Source organism: Cynocephalus volans, chromosome 8 (genome assembly GCF_027409185.1).
Source record: "Cynocephalus volans isolate mCynVol1 chromosome 8, mCynVol1.pri, whole genome shotgun sequence".
Classification (NCBI taxonomy): Eukaryota; Metazoa; Chordata; class Mammalia; order Dermoptera; family Cynocephalidae; genus Cynocephalus; species Cynocephalus volans.
This window is the reverse complement of record NC_084467.1, coordinates 121,381,600-121,401,337: the sequence shown is the minus strand read 5'-3', so window position 1 is coordinate 121,401,337 and position 19,738 is coordinate 121,381,600. Positions and strand designations below refer to the sequence as shown.

Sequence of the window (19,738 nt, the reverse complement as noted above, 5' to 3'; positions counted from 1 at the left end):
GAAGATATCCCAATGAGAATTCCCCCCTCATGGTTGAAGACTGTATAGGGTTTTCCGCGTAGAAGGGCAAGTTAAATATACTCTAAAGTGATGTGAGAAACTCATCAACACTCAAGGAAACACAGAAGCTAAAGAGTTAATGGAAAAAATTAAGATAGAGTTGTAAACAAAACCTACTCTTCATCACACACTCTGAACTTGTTTTATACTTCACACACACCTCAGAATTAAGTACATATGCCAGCTAAGCAGCGTGATTTGGAGTTATCATTTTTCTCCTTACTTTTCATATTAGTTATGATATCCTAATATTTCTCAATAATCACTAAATTGGTAGCAAAGACTAGTGATGGTATTTTCTTTATAGAATCTTTTTAGAAAAACAGAATTCTCTTCATTTGCAACTTGAGAACCAGAATATATATTCTCCCACCTACCATGCACATACAAGGTCAACTTTAAAGTTGACCATTAATAAATATATTAATATTTATATATTTATTTAATTATTTAATATATTTATATAATCTATTATATATATAACATATTAATATATTAAGTTGGCCATTAATAAATATATTTTGAGTAAACTTCCTCTTTGTTATCATTATTATTATTTTTTTATCTTATTAATTTTGTTTTGTAATAAACAACAATAATATTACCTCACATTTGGTAAAGGGTTTCCTACATTTTAAATTATTTTCACAGCCACTATCTGACTTGGGTTAATACTCAAAAACTGTGGAAGATTAGAAAAAAATATTATTTTTCTGTTATATCAATGAGGAAACTAAGGATCAAAGAGGTTAAAAGAACTACCGAAGAACAAAGGAAAAAAATCTAGATCCTAGCATCTTACTTTCTGGCCCAGGGTTCTTTGGCACCTACAACATCTTTGAATCATTAAATATAGCTATGTAGGAATTCATATGTAGGACTGATGAGCTCATCACAAAATATCCTCTCAGAGGATTTAGTATAATAATTAGAAGAGAAAAGATCTCTAGTTTCTTCAATATGCTAAAGAAAACAATAAAGGGAATTGCTTTCTTAGCACCTTCTAAGAGGACATCACTATATAAACCAAAGGCTTACCCTTAATTTTTAAAGGCAAGAGAGTCATCATATCAGGGCAATCATCTTAATTATCTCCTAATTATTCAGATGGATGTGGGTTCAATTGCATTCTCCAGTACCAGTCACGTAATACTGGACTATTTATTTTTAATTATGTAATTGATTTTTACTAGGTAATATGTCAAATGGATTCAAAAGTCAAAAAGAACAAACTCAGGGCAAATTGAGTTTCACTCCTGCTCTTGTCCCTGGAGCATAGCACTTTTTTAAACAGCTTTGAGATATAACTTGCATACTATATAATTCACCTATTTAATGTTTACAATTCAAGGTTTTTAGTGTATTCACAGAGTTGTGAAACCATTGCCAGAATCTAATTTTAGGATATTCTTCATCTCCTTAAAAAGAAACCCACACACATTAGCCCATTTGCCCTCTTCCCCAGGCCCTAAATAACACTAATTTGCATTATCTCTCTCTAGATTTGTCTACTCTCAGCATTTCATATAAATGGAACCCTACAATATGCGGTCTTTCGCAAATGGTTTCTTTCACTTAGGATATGTATTCAAACTTCATCCATGTTGTGGCATGTCGTCAGTAATTAATTTCTTCAGCTGACATAATAAATTTCTACTGTACGAATATACCATATTTATTTATCCATTTATCAGTTAATGAACATTTGTGTTGTTTACATTTTTTATTATACATAATACTGTTATGAACACTTGCTTACAAGTTTTTACATAAAGGAATGTTTTCATTTCACTTTGGTATACACCTAGGAGTGGAATTTCTGGGACATATGATTATGTTTAATTTTTTGAGAAACTTCCAAATTATTTTCCAAAGGGGTTGTACCATTTTACATTCCCACCAGCAGTGGATGAAGACACCAATTTTTCCGCCTTCTCCATGACATATTATCGCTTATGTTTTTGTTTGGTTTGGTTTAGGTTTTGAGTTTTTGGATTAAAGCATTCCTAACTGATGTGAAGTGGTTATTTCATGGTGCTTTGATTTGCATTACCCTAATGACTAATTTTGTTGTTGTTGTTGTCTTTTCTTATACCTTTTATATACCTTCTTTAAAGAAATATCTCTTCAGATCCTTTGTCTATTTTTGATTAACTTATTGATCTTTTTATTACTGAATTGTAAGAATTTTTTATTTATTCTGGATACAAGTCTCTTATCAGACACATGATTTGTAAATATTTTCTTCAACCTCTGCACTGTTTTTTTTTTTTTTTTTTTTTTTTTGCCAGAATAATCACAGTTTATTTTCAGCATTAGGATTGGGCAAAAAATAAGCTCCAAAGGGAGGTTGTATGAAAGACATAGGCTCTCCCAACTAAGCACCTGCTATATTTTTCTTCCTATCTGACATTTTTTTTTTTTTAAGTTTTATTTTGTCGATATACATTGTGGCTGATTATTGCTCCCCATCACCAAAACCTCCCTCCCTTCTCCCTCCCCCCCTCCCCCCCAACAATGTCCTTTCTGTTTGCTTGTCGTATCAACTTCAAGTAATTGTGGTTGTTATATCTTCTTCCCCCCCCCCCCCGGTTTGTGTGTGTGTGTGTGTGTGTGTGTGTGTGTGTGTGTGTGTGAATTTATATATTAATTTTTAGCTCCCACCAATAAGTGAGAACATGTGGTATTTCTCTTTCTGTGCCTGACTTGTTTCACTTAATATAATTCTCTCAAGGTCCATCCATGTTGTTGCAAATGGCAGTATTTCATTCGTTTTTATAGCTGAGTAGTATTCCATTGTGTAGATGTACCACATTTTCCGTATCCACTCATCTGATGATGGACATTTGGGCTGGTTCCAACTCTTGGCTATTGTAAAGAGTGCTGTGATGAACATTGGGGAACAGGTATACCTTCGACTTGATGATTTCCATTCCTCTGGGTATATTCCCAACAGTGGGATAGCTGGGTCGTATGGTAGATCTATCTGCAATTGTTTGAGGAACCTCCATACCATTTTCCATAGAGGCTGCACCATTTTGCAGTCCCACCAACAATGTATGAGAGTTCCTTTTTCTCCGCAACCTCACCAGCATTTATCATTCAGAGTCTTTTGGATTTTAGCCATCCTAACTGGGGTTAGATGGTATCTCAATGTGGTTTTGATTTGCATTTCCCGGATGCTGAGTGATGTTGAGCATTTTTTCATATGTCTGTTGGCCATTTGGATATCTTCCTTAGAGAAATGCCTACTTAGCTCTTTTGCCCATTTTTTAATTGGGTTGCTTGTTTTCTTCTTGTAAAGTTGTTTGAGTTCCTTATATATTCTGGATATTAATCCTTTGTCAGATGTATATTTTGCAAATATTTTCTCCCACTCTGTTGGTTGTCTTTTAACTCTGTTAATTGTTTCTTTTGCTGTCTGCACTGTTTTTTCACTTCCTTGGTGGTACTGTCTACAAGACAAAGTTGTTAATTTTTATTAAGTCCAAATTATCTATTTTTTCTTTTGTTATTTGCATTTTTGTGCTATATCTGAGAAATCTTTGTTCAAACAAAGGTAACAAAGATTTATGCCTATGTTTTCTTCTAAAAGGTTAACAGTTTTAGCTTTTACATTTAGGTCTATGATCCATTTGAGTTAATTTTTGCACGTAATACAAGAAAAGGGTACAACTGTGTTCGTATGTATGTGGATATCCAGTTGTTACAACACCATTTGTAGAAAAGACTCTTCTTCCCCCCACTGAATTGTCCTGGTATCTTTGCTGAAAATCAATTGACAATAGGTAGAGGTTCATTTCTAAACTCTCAGTTCTATTCCAGACTTATTTGATCTGTAAGTCTATCCATATGTTAATACCACACTGTTTTGATTACTATAGCTTTGTAATATACTTTCAAATCAGGAAGTGTGACTTCTCCAACTTTGTTCTGTTTTTCAAAGATTGTTTTAGCTATCAGGATTCATATTTATATTTTATTTCTGTAAAAATCATAGCTGAAATTTCAACAGGGATTAAGTCGAATATGTAGATCAATTTGACAATATCTCCATCTTAACAATATTAAGTCATAATCTATGAATATGGGTTGTCTTTCCACTTAGATTTTCTTTAATTTTAGACCTTAATTTAGAATTTAATTTAGAATTTTCTAAATTTTCTAGAAATTTCTAATTCTTCCAACAATATTTTGTAGTCTTTAAGTATGTTCTGCATTTCTTTTCTTAAACTCAGTAAGCATTGTTTATTAACTTCTTTAGTTTAATTTATTCCTACATTTTTTGTTCTTTTTAATGTTATTGTAAATAAAATGTTCTTAATTTCATTTTCAGATCACTTATTACCAGTAAGAAGAGATACAATAGATTTTTATATATTGACATTGTATCTTGCAAACTTCCTGAACTAGTTTATCAGTTCTAAGAGTTTTTAGTGGTTTCTTTAGGACTTTGCTCTATATAAAATCATGTCTTCTACAAATGATGCTAATAGCATGATATTATCTGGTATTTTTTCATAAATGTTCTTTATCAGGTTGCAGAATTTCCCATTTATGCCTGACATGGTAAGTGTTTTTATAATGAAAGGGTATTACATTTTTGTAAAATGCTTTTTCTGCATCTATTGAGTTAATCATGTGGTTTTTGCTTTTTATTCTACCAGTATGGTGCATTATATTATTGGATTAAGTCTGCCAGTTGATTTTTTTTTTTTTTTAAATTTTTGTTCGCTTGTTTGTTTTGGCTCATCTGTTCTTCCTTTACTTTTTATTTTGCGTTAGTTAAATATTTCTTGTTGTAACATCTTAATTCCTTTAAAAATTTTTAAACTGTATTTTTTAGTTATTATCTTAGTGGTTGCCCTGGGGCTTACTGTATACATCTTAACAGAATCTACTTAAGAATCTAATTCCAATGATACATAGAATCATTACTTTTTTATAATTCTATTCCCTCTTCCTCATTTTGGTGGTGTTATTGTTATACATATTATGTCTGTATATATTATAAACTCAACAATACAGAATTAAGATAATTTTGTATCTTTTAATGAAGCTGAGTGAAGAGAACAAGCATATACATGTATTGCTAGAGTTGGTTATATAACCTTTTTATTTTTACATCTCTGGATCTCTTTATATCTTCTTATATATTTGAGTTACCATTTGGTATCATTTTCTTCCTACAATTCAGCTTTACTCCCACCCACCTACCTGTGCTGTAATTGTCAGCCTATTGAATTTCTATGTGTTTTAAGTCTAACAATACAGTTAAATGCATATTGTTTTATGCATTTGCTTTTAAAATCAGTTAAGAGAAGAAAGGAAAAGAAATATTGCAATGTCCTTTGCAATTATCTACATTATCACTTTTACTGGAACTCTTGTTTTTTTGTGTGTGGATTCACATTTCTGCCCAGTGTGACTTGCTTTCAGCCCAAAGAGTTTCCTTTAGGTTGATCTGTTAGCCATGAATTATCTCATTTTTTATTCATCTAGGAATATTTTTATTCCACCTTTTTTAAAAGTTGTTTTTAATAGTCTCTGCTTTTCTTTTCTTTTTTCTTTCTTTCTTTCTTTCTTTCTTTCTTTCTTTCTTTCTTTCTTTCTTTCTTTCTTTCTTTCTTTCTTTCTTTCTTTCTTTCTTTCTTTCTTTCTTTCTTTCTTTCTTTCTTTCTTTCTTTCTTTCTTTCTTTCTTTCTTTCTTTCTTTCTTTTTAGCAGTTTTAGGTTTACAGAAAAAAAAAGTGAAAAGTACAAAGTACCCATACACTACTCACCCCCACCAATTTCCTTATATTTAGCATTGTGTATTAGTGCATTTCTTATATTTGATGAGCCATTATTGGTGCATTATTAACTTGTTTATGGTTTACATTAGAGTTCACTCTTTGCATCCTTCATTCTGTGGGTTTTGACAAATATATAATAATATATATCCACCATTACAGTATCATAGGGAATAATAGTTTCATTTCTCCAAAAAATCCCTTTTGCTTAACTGAGTCTTCCCTTTCTCCCTCCGCTCAAACCCCCAGCTACCACTGATCCTATTACTGCCTCCATAGTTTTGCCTCTTCCAGAATACTGTAGACTTGGAATCAAACAGAATTAGTTTGTTTCACTTAGCAATATGCATTTAAGATTCCTCATATCAGTTCACAGTTTAAGAGTTCATTTATTTTTATTGCTGAATAATACTCTTTTGTATGGATGTACCACAGTTTCTATATTTATTCCCCTATTGAAGGACACCTTGGTTCCTTCTAAGTTTTGGCAAATGCAAATAAAGCTGCTATAAACATTTGTGTACAGGTTTTTGTATGGATGTAAGTTTTCAACACATATGGGTAAACACCAAGGAGTGTGATTGCTGGATCACACAGTAAGAGTATGTTTAGTTTTGTAAGATACTGCATCTCTTCCAAAGTGGCTATAACATTTTTAATTTCCACAAGTAATGAATGAGAGTTCCTGTTGCTCTACATCCTTGCCAGCATTTGGTGTTGTCATTGTTTTGAATTTTGGCTATTCTAGTAGGTATGAAGTGATATCTCTTTGTTGTTTTAATTTGAGATTTTCTAATGATATAGGATATTGAATATCTTTTTATTTGATTATTTTCCATTTAATGAAAAATAAATGAAATTTATTTTCTTTGATGAAGTAAACTTCAGTTTTGAAAGATAGTTTTTCTGGGTATAATTTTATTGTTTGACTTTTTTATTCTTTCAGCACTTTGAATATGTCATCTTATTGTTTCTGGCCTCCATTGTTCTAATGATAAGTCAGATATTAATTTTATCTGGGCTCTCATATTTTTCTCTTGCTGCTTTCAAAGTTTCATCTTCATCTTTTTCTTTCAATATTTTGACTGTGTTGTGTCTGGGTGTGGATCTCTTTGTTTTTATCCAACCTGCAAGAAGAGAAAAAATAAGCATAAAAAGGAACAATTGAACATAAAGGAGCCAGGAATTTCTGATTTTGAAAATTCCCAGTGACTCCAGATAGCAAACATTGCTACAATTAAGAAATAACTTTTAAGCTAAATAAAAAACTTGGCAATTTTAAATATAGCTTCTATGAACAACTGAAATACATGTTTTTGTGCAGACACATGCTTTTATTTCATTTGGGAAAACACCTAAGAGTGATTGTTGGTTGATAAGGTAAGTTTATATGTGTTGAAGCTTATAAGAAATTGGTTATTGTTTTGTAATGAGATTACAAAGGGGCATATGATAACTTTAGGGAGTAATGGACATGTTCATCACATTGATTTTTATGATGGTTTCACAAGTGTCTATTGGCAAACATCCATTTCTACACTTTGAGTATTTGGAGTTTATTTTGTGTCAACCCCAGAAAGCTGTTAAACATTTTTAAAAAGAAATATTCTAATTTTTTTTTTGGTAACTTCTAGCACCCATACATTATTTTAAGTTGTTTGGTTTAATTTCTATGGTTTAGAAAATTTCCAGATACCTTCCAATTTTTATTTTATTTCATTTCCTTGTTGCTGGAGTACATACTTTGTATGATTTAAATCCTTAAAAATTCTGAAGAAGAGTTATCACCCAGAATTATGTCCTATCTTAATAATTGTTCCATGTATATTTGAAAAGAATATACATTCTCCTGTTATTGGATGCAGTGTTGGATGTAGCATTCTATAAATGTAAAGTTAGTTAGTGTTGTTGTTTAAATCTTTCATGTCCTTATAGGACATATATACACACATATATTATGTACACACATATAAAACATTACATACTATATATTCATACATATACATTTTTAAACATGTTCTATCAATTACTGAGAGAGTATTATAAACTTAATTATATAAGTGTGGATTTGTCTGTTTCTCTTCTCAAACAACTCACACATTTTGAAACTTTGCTAGTAGGTGAAAACACTTCTGATTGTACTCATATGTCTGCTTGATGAATTGATCCATGAAATGTTCCTCTTTACCTCTGGCAACATTCCTGGTTATGAAGTCTACTTTGTCTGATATTAATATATCAAACCTAGCTTTTTTTTAATTAGTGTTTCCATGACATATATTTTCCATCCTTTTACTTTTAATGTTTGTGTCTTTAAATTTGGTTTCATATAGACAGTATTTACCTAAATCTGACTTTTTTAACTCAATGTGACATTCTCTTTTCAGCTGGAATGTTTGAACATTTACATTTGTTGTAATTATCATTATGATTGGTTTAAACTCTGCATTTTGCTATTCGTATTCTATTTTTCTAATGAGGTTTTATTCCTCTTTTCTTCTGTTCCTTTCATTTTCTGAAGAGTTGAATATGTTTTAGGAATTTTTCTCTTCAGTATTGGCTTAGTAATTATACCTCTTATTTTACTTGTTAGTGAGTTTGTTCTAAGGTTTACATCTTGAACATCATATTCTTCCTTCAAGTTATATTACATCATTTTGGATATAGTGTATGAACACTACAATGGTAAATTTTAATTCACTTGCTTTCATCCCTTTTATAGATTTTATATTGATGTAAGGTATAAAACCCCAAGTTCATTGTTATTATGTTCACTTTAAACATTCAATTATCTTTTAAAGTGATTAAGATAAGTTGAAAATTTCTTCTATATTTACTCACATATTTATCATATACAATGCTATTCATTTATGTGTATACATGTACATTCCAGCTGGTATTATTTTCCTTCTTCCTGAAGAATTTCTTTTAACATATCTTGAGGTGCATATTTTTAATGATGGATTCTCTCATCTTTTATTTGTCTTACAGTGTCCTTATTTTGCTGTCTTTACTGGGAGATATTTTTGTTCAGCATAGAATTTTAGTGATTTTTAAAATCTTATTTTACAATTCCTTAAAGCTGAATTTTTCTTGTTCTGGCTTGTATAATTCCTGATAAGTCAGTTTTCATACTTATCACCTTTACTCTATACTGCTTTGTACATATGTGTCTTTTTTCTCTCACTGCTTTTAATATTATTTTAATATTGTAATTACTTATTTTTCTCTTCATCCTGGGGTTTTAACCACTTGGTTGTTTCATGTGAATTTTTAATATTTAATACTGTTTGAAGTTTATCAAGGCTTTGAAAGGCAGCTATGCTCACCACTATACCACCAATGCGCTGAAGTTTATCAAGGCTTTGGATGTGTGGCTTTTCAGTTTTCATCAAATTTGTAAAATTTTTGGCTGTTATATATATATTCACATATTTTTTTACCCCACTCCCTTCTCTCCACTCCTTCTGAAATTCCAATTACACCTGTTACCGACTGCTTGATATTGATCATTAGACTTTGTTCTTTTTTTATGTCTCATTTTCTGTCTTGGCTTCATTTTAGACAGTTTCTTTTGCTATGCTTTTCCCTTCATTGATCTTTTTCTTCTACAATGCCTACTATGCTGTTAATTCATTATATTTAGTGCATTTTTAATCTTAATATTGCAATTTTTATCCCTAGAATTTCCATTTGGGCCATTGTATACATTTATATTTTCTTCTTATGTTCATATTTTACTTCACCTACTTTGTATACAAAGCATATTTATAATAGCTGTTTTGATATCTTTCACTGCTAATTGCATTATCTCTCTCATTTCCGAGTCTGTTTTTATTGATTGATTCTCACCTTGTGTAAGCACATTTTCCTGCTTCTGTGCATGCCTGGTAATTCTTGTTTGGATGCCAGACATTTTGAATTTTATGTTGCTAGTGCTGAATTTTTTTGTTCTTGTTGTCACTCCTTTAAATAGTTTTAGACATTGTCCTATAAGGAAGTTAAGGTACTTATTAGACTAATCCTTTGAGTCTTGCTTTTATGCTTTGTTAGGGAAAACCAAGGACATTCTTTTCTCTAGAGCTAATTTATTCCCACCGACAAGGCAATACCTTTGTGAGCACTCTGCCAATGACCCATGCTTGACAAGGTCTTTCCACTCTGGCTTTTAGAAATATAAAAACTATTTCCAGATCTTTATAATCTCTAGGAATTGTTCAACATACTTTTTTCCAGTGGTTCTTTGCTTGTACACAGTAGTATTTTCCCCCTCATGTGTCTACAGATTTTTGCAATCAATGAGATACCTCTTCAGATTTTCAGAGCTCTCTCTATGAAATTTCTTCTTTTCTGGTACTCTGCTCCTAAAATTCTAGCCACCTTAGCCCACCCTGAACATCAATCTCTGTCTCTTCAATTAAGTAACACCACCAGGCTCCATTCTCCCACTCTGTGCAATGTCCTGGAAACTTCAGGCAGTAAGCTGGGGCAGCTTGAGGCTTCTTTCATTTGCTTCCCATTTCTCAGGGATAACCGTCTACACTGTCCATTTTCCAATGACTAAAAATAGTAGTTTCATATATTTTGTCTAGTTTTCTGCTTTTTAATCTGAAGAGGTAAATATGATCTCTATTACTGCATTATGACTGGATGTGAAATTCCACTTTTTTTATTTCTGATAGCTATCTTTGGCAAACTTATTCACCTCTGTGAGCCTCAAGTTCCTCTCTTATAAATTAAGAATAATACCTATTTCATAGGATTACTGTAATGAAAGTATCTAGCATAGAACTACATCTGTAGTAGGCACTAGGTAAATAGTCATTTCTTTCCATTTCCTTTGTTAATCAAGAGATATAGTACTTCTCTCTACTTACCCAAACCATTTCCCATCCTGACAAGAGTCAATTGAACCATCTTTTTTTCCTTAACAATGTCTGTGCCAACTTCAGCCTAAAAGGATCTCTCTTTTCTTTAAAATCTTTTAGCAGTTATTATCTATAAAATTTGGTCAGTAATTAATTATAGGTGCTGTTTAATAGCATAGCTACTGTTGTCTAGAAATGCTACTTAAATCCTTTATTATCATAAGTAGAAATTCTAATTAAGACCTTTATTGTTGGATATTATCTAGTGCTTGTAAGTCTCTCTACCCAACAAGACATAAACTTCCATGAAGGCAGGTAACTCATTATAAATGTGTTAATAACCCTACAGCTCTTGAATCAGTGTTATATTTACTGTTGCTATATTTGCTGTCGCTTATAACAAAATACTGCAACTGAGTAATTTATAAGAAAATAAAATTTATTTTTTACAGTTTTAGAGGCTGGGAAGTCCAACATCTAGGGATATATTTGGTAAGTACATTCTTCTTGATGGGGACTCTGTACAGAGTTCCCCTGGTGACACAGTGTATCACATAGACAGGGCTGAGCAAGAACACATCTTTACACACTTTCTTCCTCTCCTTATAAAGCCCCAATCTAATCCTTGATAGCCATTAAACTATTAACCATTAATCCATGCACGGATTAATCCTTCATGATGACAGAGTCCTCATGATCCAATCACCTGCCAAAGGCCCCACCTTTCAAATACCATGGTTTGATTTCTCACCCTCTTAACATTGTTATAAAGGCGATCATGCTTCAGTGAGTTTTGGGGAAACATTCAAATCATAGCAAGTGCCTAGCATATAACAAGAGCAAAATTATTAATTTAGTTTTAATAATATGCGGTCAAAGGGGCTGTTTATTTCTTCATCTTTTACCCTTCCTTTTATCCTTTTTCTATATCATCCTCAGGGTCTTAAAATTTTATTTTAGAAAAGGCAACATGTTAATAGTATGAAATTTACATGTTGCTCATGGTAAAGAATCACCTTCCCCTCTTTAAATCATTTCCAAATAATCAGCTTCTGATCTTTTCTCTCTGAGCCCCATTCTTTGGCATTCTTCAAAGAAAAGAGTGGGTACAGAGAGAACCACAGAACCCTGGAGAAAAATATATGGGAATGTATACATCACTTAGAGGCCGGGCAGATCTTCACAGCTGAAGAGCCATGTCTAATTTGAGTCTGTTCTTGTGTGGAGCGTGGGGCCTGGCAGTCTCTGCCTATCCAATATAAGACTCTATGATCAAGGGGTCACAACATCAGTCAGATAAATTTCTGTTTATGATTTCTCAGTTATGGTCAAAAACTAAATCATGTTCTCAATGTGAGTTGTAGGATTTATTGTGCCATTAATATTAAGGAGAGGTGTCTCCCCCAACTCCACAAAAAAAAAAAAATCTGTTGTTGCCCCATGAGCTTGAAATCTTAATGAAAGTCCAGACACATCAGAAGTCATCTACAAGACTTTCGGGAGGGGCGATTAGTACCTGGTTTTGTTTTCTCTACCCTATGACCATGCATCATTTTCCCTTGAACTGGAAATTTCCAGGGAGAAATGACACTGTAATGAATGATGCTGTAGATTTGGAAACCTATTTCATCTCAGTGACTTCCACAGAAATTGGATGTTTGCTAGTTGGATGATGACTGGTATGACTGAAAACCCTGCAAACCTGCTAGAATCTGAAAATCCCCTTGCATTTGTATGGCCCTGGCACAAAACTCAGGTACTTATAATAATAATCTGATTACAATTATAAGCTTAAAGAATCAGAATCCATTGTCCTAGACTATCAAGGCTGGTCCCAGTCACTTCACTTGAGGTAAGTGAGAGTCAATGGGAGTGCTATTCCTCCTTCCAACCTGAGAGACAGAAGCATTATACAGAAAGAACCTTGCATAGCATGGACCATCATGGGACTAGAATGGAATGAGGAAATATTTTTTTCTGTCACACTGTCTTCACCAGATCTAAAGACTTTTTGCTGAGAAATTCTTTAAAGTACACTGAATGTCTCTAATTTCCCCTTATCTGCCAAGAATGCCCCTTTCTTCTGCCTCAGATACTCAATACCCTCATAGTCTTTCCTCCTTTCTCACATACTTTAATGTCTAAATCAGGAAAAGTCTTTAAAAATAATTCATTCACAAATTTCTCAACTTTTCTTATTCTTTCTTTAGCATGGTTAAGCCTTAACCAAAACAGTTGAGTTTCTAATGGGGTGTTTTCAATATTAGCAAGCAGAAAATTTAGGGTCACATATGCTTTCTTGTAGTTTATAATCCCAAATTCCTGCAGCTATTCCCTGAAAGATAGACCACCCATCTCCTAAGGGTGGTCAAGCAAGGAGTGCTCAGTGAGCTTTAGCCACCAGAGAGCTCTCTTCCAGCAGGTGCAGAAAAGCCAAGCAAAAATGGTTCATTTCACACCAGCACAGCTGGGAGGGAGCCTGCTATTTCATAGCCTTCAAAGTGGCAGACCTCCCCTGCTTATGAACAAAGCCTTTCTCTCTCAAGCCTCTCCTGGTCTCCTCCTTAAGTTCTTCAGTTTGCATGATGGCTGTTCTGTCCTTTCTTTGACCTGTTCTCTGGGATAAATGAACCAAAGACTAAGATAGCTGCTTCCTGTGTGAGTTCATCTGCTTCACAGGAGGAAGAGGAGGAGACAGAGTGGTCTCTGGTTTCATCCTTCTCGACCTCTGTTTTCTACTTCCATTGAATCCTGAGCTCCCTCTGACTCCCCTGTGTGAGCCCTGCTTTCCCTCCTTTGTCAATACCCGAATCCAGCCTCCCTCTCCCCAAACCCCTTTACTTCCCCATTTACATACGGAGCCCCTCATGTTTCAGGAAGTTTGTGAGGGCAGTTGGAGAGGTGAATTGTGCTCCCTGACAAGTATGCAAAGCATTCTATGATATAGTGGATCTGGAAGCCCCTATTATGGGAGATTTACTATTCTGTTCTAAGGTTGCACTCCAGGTTGAAATTGGCTGACAAGGTCTCAGCGTGGGTAGGATTTATTTCTACATGTTAAATTATTTTTTTAATTAGTTCAATGCCCAGGTCCTTTCTAAACCCCAGAAATGTGAAATAAATAAGTTCCTGAAGTAAAAAGGAAGCAGGCTGTGGTTTGAGTTAGTTGTCAAGTTTATACAAAAATGTTTGCAGCCCCCTAAGCCATTAAGCACTTACATACATTGGCGTAAGCATCGAGGAGCCACATACAGTCTAGACCTTCACAAATTAATTCCTGTTGCTATCAGTCTCCTTGGCCTCTGCTTACCGATCAACTTTTCACTGCATTTTATTTATTTATTTTTAGACAATCATAAAGTACATGTAAAATCTTTGGCAGGAAGGCAGAAATTGGGCCTTTTCAGTCTATCTGAAATCCTTTCCGCATCTCTGGTTCAGCGAGTATATAAGCGTGGGAGAGCTTGACGGAGGGTGTCTGTGCCTGGCAGGTTGTGGGGAGGAGGTATTATTGCCTGTGCGTGTGCACACACAGACACACACAAACCCCAGATGGCAGCTAGATAAGGAAAAAAAGCCAACAACACCAGGAGTTATTTTGGGAACAAAACTAGGAATATTCATATGGCTAAGTTTTTCATCCTAAATGTTTCTCTTGCATATGACAAGCTCTTCAGTGGGGTGGAAGTCAGTCCATTGATCAATGCAAACTAATTTCCTACCTCCTAATGCTTTGGAGGTGGGAGGAAAGAGGTGAGTGATTCCTTTAACAGACCCAAGATATTGCAGATCTTGTAGAGCTCTTGTTGTTTTCCCCAAACCTTCTTCTCTCAGTATATATATGCAAGACCCAATAATGGCAGAGAATAGTTCAAAGTCATAAGGTTGCAGGAATTTAGCAGTTTTTTTCAGCCTCTGGTGACTGATTAGCTGTGTTGGTTGTGGGATACTGCTGGTGAGAAAAAGCCATGTGTTTGATATGCCTTGCAATTAGCTTTTCTAATATTCCACACTCACCAACTGCATCCTAAATACTGAACAACAAATCCACAGTTTCATGCTACTTAGGAAAAGAAAAAAAAAAAAAAGAAGAGTGTGAACGGCACAACACACATTCTTGACTACTCCTATTACCACAAAACAACCCCAAACATGACACTGGTAATTTATTAACATCCTCTTTATATACATATATATCAATAATATTATTGTACATGTGTAAACTGCATAAGACTACCACTTACCTCCTTTTCTCCAGATCTATCTTTCTAATAATCAGTAAATATCTCTTGAGGGCTTCTGTGGGAGGAGTACTCTGAGTTTCAGGAGTGATCTTATTTTTCAGTAACATTATTTATCTAAAGTGCAATGGTAAGCTTTTATTCTTTTTTTCACATTGTTTCTTGAAAGACTTGCTGCTTCTGTGACTTGGGAACAGAGTTTCAAACCAAGGAATAATTAATTTTTCCTTTCCTATCAGAAAGTAAAATGCCAATGAAATCATTACTTGCTCTGTCTCAGGCATTGGGCATACAAAAGTGATGAAGACACAGTCACTGATCTCAAGGAGCTCACAGTCTACGGATGCAGACACATAAATAATAATTATAAGGTGTTAAATTAAGTGGTTTACCAGATGCCCATTTTTGATGCTATAGGAGCACAGGAGAGTGAGTCATGATTCAGAGTGGGAAGTACAGTGATGGTTCCTGCCCAATCGCATATCCTCAGAGCTAGGCTGAGCTCAGTGCTTGCATAATTGAATTCTCATTGCCTTTATGGAAAAGGTTGGGATGACATGGTACACGCAAGTCTTCACAAAACTTTGATAACAGATGGCATAGCATATATCTATTGCTTTATCTAGTAGGTGTACCTCCTTTTTTTTCTGAGAACAGCATTATCTTCTGGGAGAGAAATATTTTTCTCATCTTCTTCGAACATGTGATTCTACTAGGGGTAGTCAATCACAGTACTCTACCCACTGAGTCCCAGAGTTCTTCAATTGAAACTATGGGAAGATAAGCAGTCCCTCTTGAACAGAACTTAAATGCAAACCTGTGATCTGCCAGTGAATATGTTTCCAGATCTTGAAGGAAGCCCATTTAGACAATGAAGTAGGGACACAAAGATAGGTGTTTTCCTCTTGTAAAGAGTCCTAACTAGTTAAGATGGCCAACAGAGTCAACACTAGAGTTTCTCCAAAACTAGAATCTATTCAGACTTGGTATGATATCAACCCACTAATCTACAGATGAGATCTTTTTCTGCAGACTTCAATTACCTGGTTCTAATGATTCCTCTTCCAAAGTGTTAATACTATTCCTAGCAGAATGCTACTGTAGAGTGCATTAACCTACAGCAGACCACAGCAGAGTACTGGGTTAGGAATGGTTGACATTTCAGCAGGAATAGACAGGAATGTGCTGTCTTATGAATCCCAAGTACACACCCTCTTCTGAAATGTGGGCTAGAGACTGAGTGTAACACCCTAATCCAAAAATGTGACTTCATGGGTCCATGGTCTGCTCCTGCCTTCCTTTCCACTTTCATGACCTGCCTCTCCCACCTCTAAGCTTTCGCCCTAGCTGTTCTCTTCTTTTTACAGTTCCCTGCTCACGTTATTCTCTCTCTCTTGCTCTCTCTCTCTCTCTCTTTTAATGTGTGCCTGGAATACTCCCTTCTCTGGCCAGGATTAAGGTATTCAGAGGCCTTGAGCAAAGAAAGAATTAGGATGCTCCCCACAAAATATAGATTTTAATCATACTAAAATATAAAAAAAGTCTAACATTTGCTGATTTTTTTTTTTTCTTAATGACTCCTTTCTTCTCTCTTTTCCTCATTATATCAAATATCCAAAGGAAGTTTTATAACATCTGGGGTGTATTATGGTCTGGGTCAAATGTGCAATAAGAACTCTTGGTGGATTTCCAAACACTGAGCAGATGGAACCTCTGAAGTCACAACTGGCAATTGCTCATGTCTTGCCCTTTCTCCTGGTAATAGACCCACACATCTTCCCCTGAGAGTACCTTTCAACTCATCCGGGAAAGGAAGAAAGAAGTAGCAGCTCATGTGTGGAGCCATCCTGATAATGCTATTGCCTGCCTAGAAGGATAGCTTGATTTTTTCTTCCCCAAGCAATTACTTAAATGGTGTTTTGGACCCTTTTTCTCTGAAGCAGGACATAACCTTTATTGACATTGTGGCTGCTGCCACATCTGTTAAGCTGACAGAGAGAAGGAGCTGGCCCAATCCTTATGATGGATTTGGTGTTGTCAAACCTTCAGCACAATTTGTCATGGGGCAAAAGGAAGCTTGTTGCCAGTGGAACGTTCCCCAATCTCAGCAATGTAGGGGGAGGAGGAAGACAATGCCCCTTCTTCTCCTATCACCAAAGTTTCAGGGTCAGCTCCGAAGTGAACCAGAGAGAGGTTCAAACCCTATTTCAGGAAGGGTCTCTCACTTTTACTAGCCATTGATCATAGAAACTAGAAGCAGCTCACAATGCACTGAGAAGAAAGTGTCCCCTGTACCTCTGTAGAAACCCCATAAATCTATCTCCCAGAGACAAATAAAAACAAGAAGAAAATGAGAAAGAAAGTACCTGGGCAAGATCTACTGAACAGAGAGAGCCATGGACAGAGATCCCTGTCAGCCCATGAATAATATGTTGCAGGGCTTGCATCGAATGTGAGTTTGCCACATATATTTTGTGCAATAAGCCATGTCTATGTCCACAGTCCAGGACATCTCTGTTCCAGCACAGAGTGTCTTGTGAGTTAGCAATCTTTACTGGACTTGGCATTCAAAAGAGAGGCTGTAGTTACAGACCATGCTGAACTGAGGTCCTCTGGAGGCAATAAAACACTGAGGAGATACTATCTTGTGGATTTGGAGTATGTCATTCCCTTGAAAGTCAAGGAGACAGCTGATTTAAAGTTTCCAGCTAGGTCATAGAAAAGTCAGTGGCGGCTGCTTCCAGCTGAGTTCAGAGTCTGAATATTTATGGTGTCAATCTGAAATCCAGATAACCACAAATAATATAAATCCATTAACTCTCCCTCCACAAGAAAAGCTTTTTGGCTGCTAATGCCTTGATTGCTAGGTTACTGCAGGACTGGTGTGTGAATTTGTTGCTTTGGGGCTTTCTCTTTCTTTTTATTTCTTCTTCTCTTTCCTCTTCTTTCTCTCTCTTTCTCCACACCCACACCCACTCTAGTGATTGTGTGCATTTGTGTCAAGCTGCTGTAAGATGATTGAGGCAACTTCCCAGAAAAAGTAGGCAGGATCAGCAATGCTGGGACTGTCTGACCTTTTCTATGCTTTATTTTCGAAATGCTGTGGTTTTGATAATCCTTCTGAAAACCACAGTGCTGGATTATCCAAAGTTTCCACCACTTATACATTGAACATTTATTACCCAGGTCACCAGATTTTTGCAGCCAAAGTCCCCTGGCTTATTTGTTTCCTCAATAGTCAATAGCTTGCCCATCAAATAACAATCACATCTTATTTTTTTCAGCCACACTTGAAAGCAGTCAGTTGGGAGTATCCAGTGACTGGATAAAAATTAGCATGACCTTTACATCTTATGTGACATTCTCTCACATATGATCTTGTTTGAGCTTTACAACAATTCTGTGAGGTAGGGATTATTATGTCCCTGTTTTGAATGAGGAAACTGCAGTCCAGCAGCCAGCTGAGATCACACAGCCACATTAAGAAGGATTTGAAGCTCTTACCCAGAGAGGCTTGTGTAGGGAACAATTCACCAGAAGGCTTCAGAGTGACCTGGTTAGTAGACTTTGGCAGACAGCGTAAGACTGGGACTGGAAACATCACAGATCCTTTAGAATTTGTCTAGCAGGTTTTTCAGTTCTTACCAGAAGAACCAAATGCAGGTTGTTTTTAGAACAATAGTTACCTTCATCATGCTAAGGCTGTCGCCACTTGTTAATTTGTCTTGTATAGGACTTACCTGAGCAACCAGGTCTCAGGAGCTCAGGTTCGTGCTTAAAGGCTTCTGACCACAGCTGATGCTGTTTCCACTCCAGTCCCCACCAGCCTTGGAAATGGCTCGAGGAAGTGGCTCATCCCTCCTGAGCATTGAACAATGCAAGGAGTCCTGGCCAAGGTGATCCAGGATTTCTTGGCCAGGGGAATGCTGGGTGCAGGGACAAGCCTCAGGACACTGTGTGCAATGAACAACATGGGCAGGATGCTGCAGTTCATGCTCCCAGTGACCACACACATCTGGCAGGAAGTTATCAAAGCCTATGGCTTCAGCTGCAAAGCGGAAGGTGTCCTTACCATTTCCTGCTTGGTCCTACGAAACCCAGGATCCCTAGATCGCCAGCCTGTCAAGCAAGATGAAGGTGTTGTTGTAGCTGCCCATGACATTGCTGCCCTATGGGCTGCTTCTGGTGGCAGTGTGACCCTTTCCTGTACCACTGCCTGGGAAGGAAAGACCACGATCTAGCAGACAATAATAAATGTGCTTGTGACTTAGAGGAGAGAAAAAAAAAAAAAAAGAAAAGAAAAGACAGGGACTGGAAAGGGCAAAACCTTGCAAAGAAAAATTGTGATGGCATGATTTGGCTGGACAAAAAGCCCAGTATAACACTCACCTAAGTCATAACACTTCTGACCTGACCTAGCATTCTTTACTCCAAAAACATTATCATGATCTTGAAGATGGTTGATAAAATTCAACAATTATTTCTTTCCCTTCTGCCTCCATCACCATGACCACTATAATATGTTGGCCCGGTATTAGATACTAGAGTGTGAATGGCAACGGAGGGACACCCTACCATCAGGAAAATTACAGCCTTGGACAAAATGATGTAGACCTCCTCAATGGCTTCTAAATAATGAATGAATCATGAAAATGTAATAGGATCAAACAATTAAGCACACTCACAAACAGCTTGACATACAAGTGACAAAGCCCTTCTAAAGCACTGGTTCTCAATATTGAGCATGGAGTGGCAGTTCTCACGCTGTGCATCAGAAT

General features: G+C 35.7%; 1 non-coding gene and 1 pseudogene across 1 annotated transcript; both read left to right on the top strand.

Moving 5' to 3' along the window:
• Positions 1-18,394: 18,394 nt before the first annotated feature.
• LOC134384369 (protein C10-like) lies at positions 18,395-19,201 on the top strand (annotated as a pseudogene).
• LOC134385351 (U7 small nuclear RNA) lies at positions 18,556-18,618 on the top strand. The gene has a single exon (XR_010024332.1). It is a non-coding gene; the product is annotated as a U7 small nuclear RNA (small nuclear RNA).
• Positions 19,202-19,738: the final 537 nt, after the last annotated feature.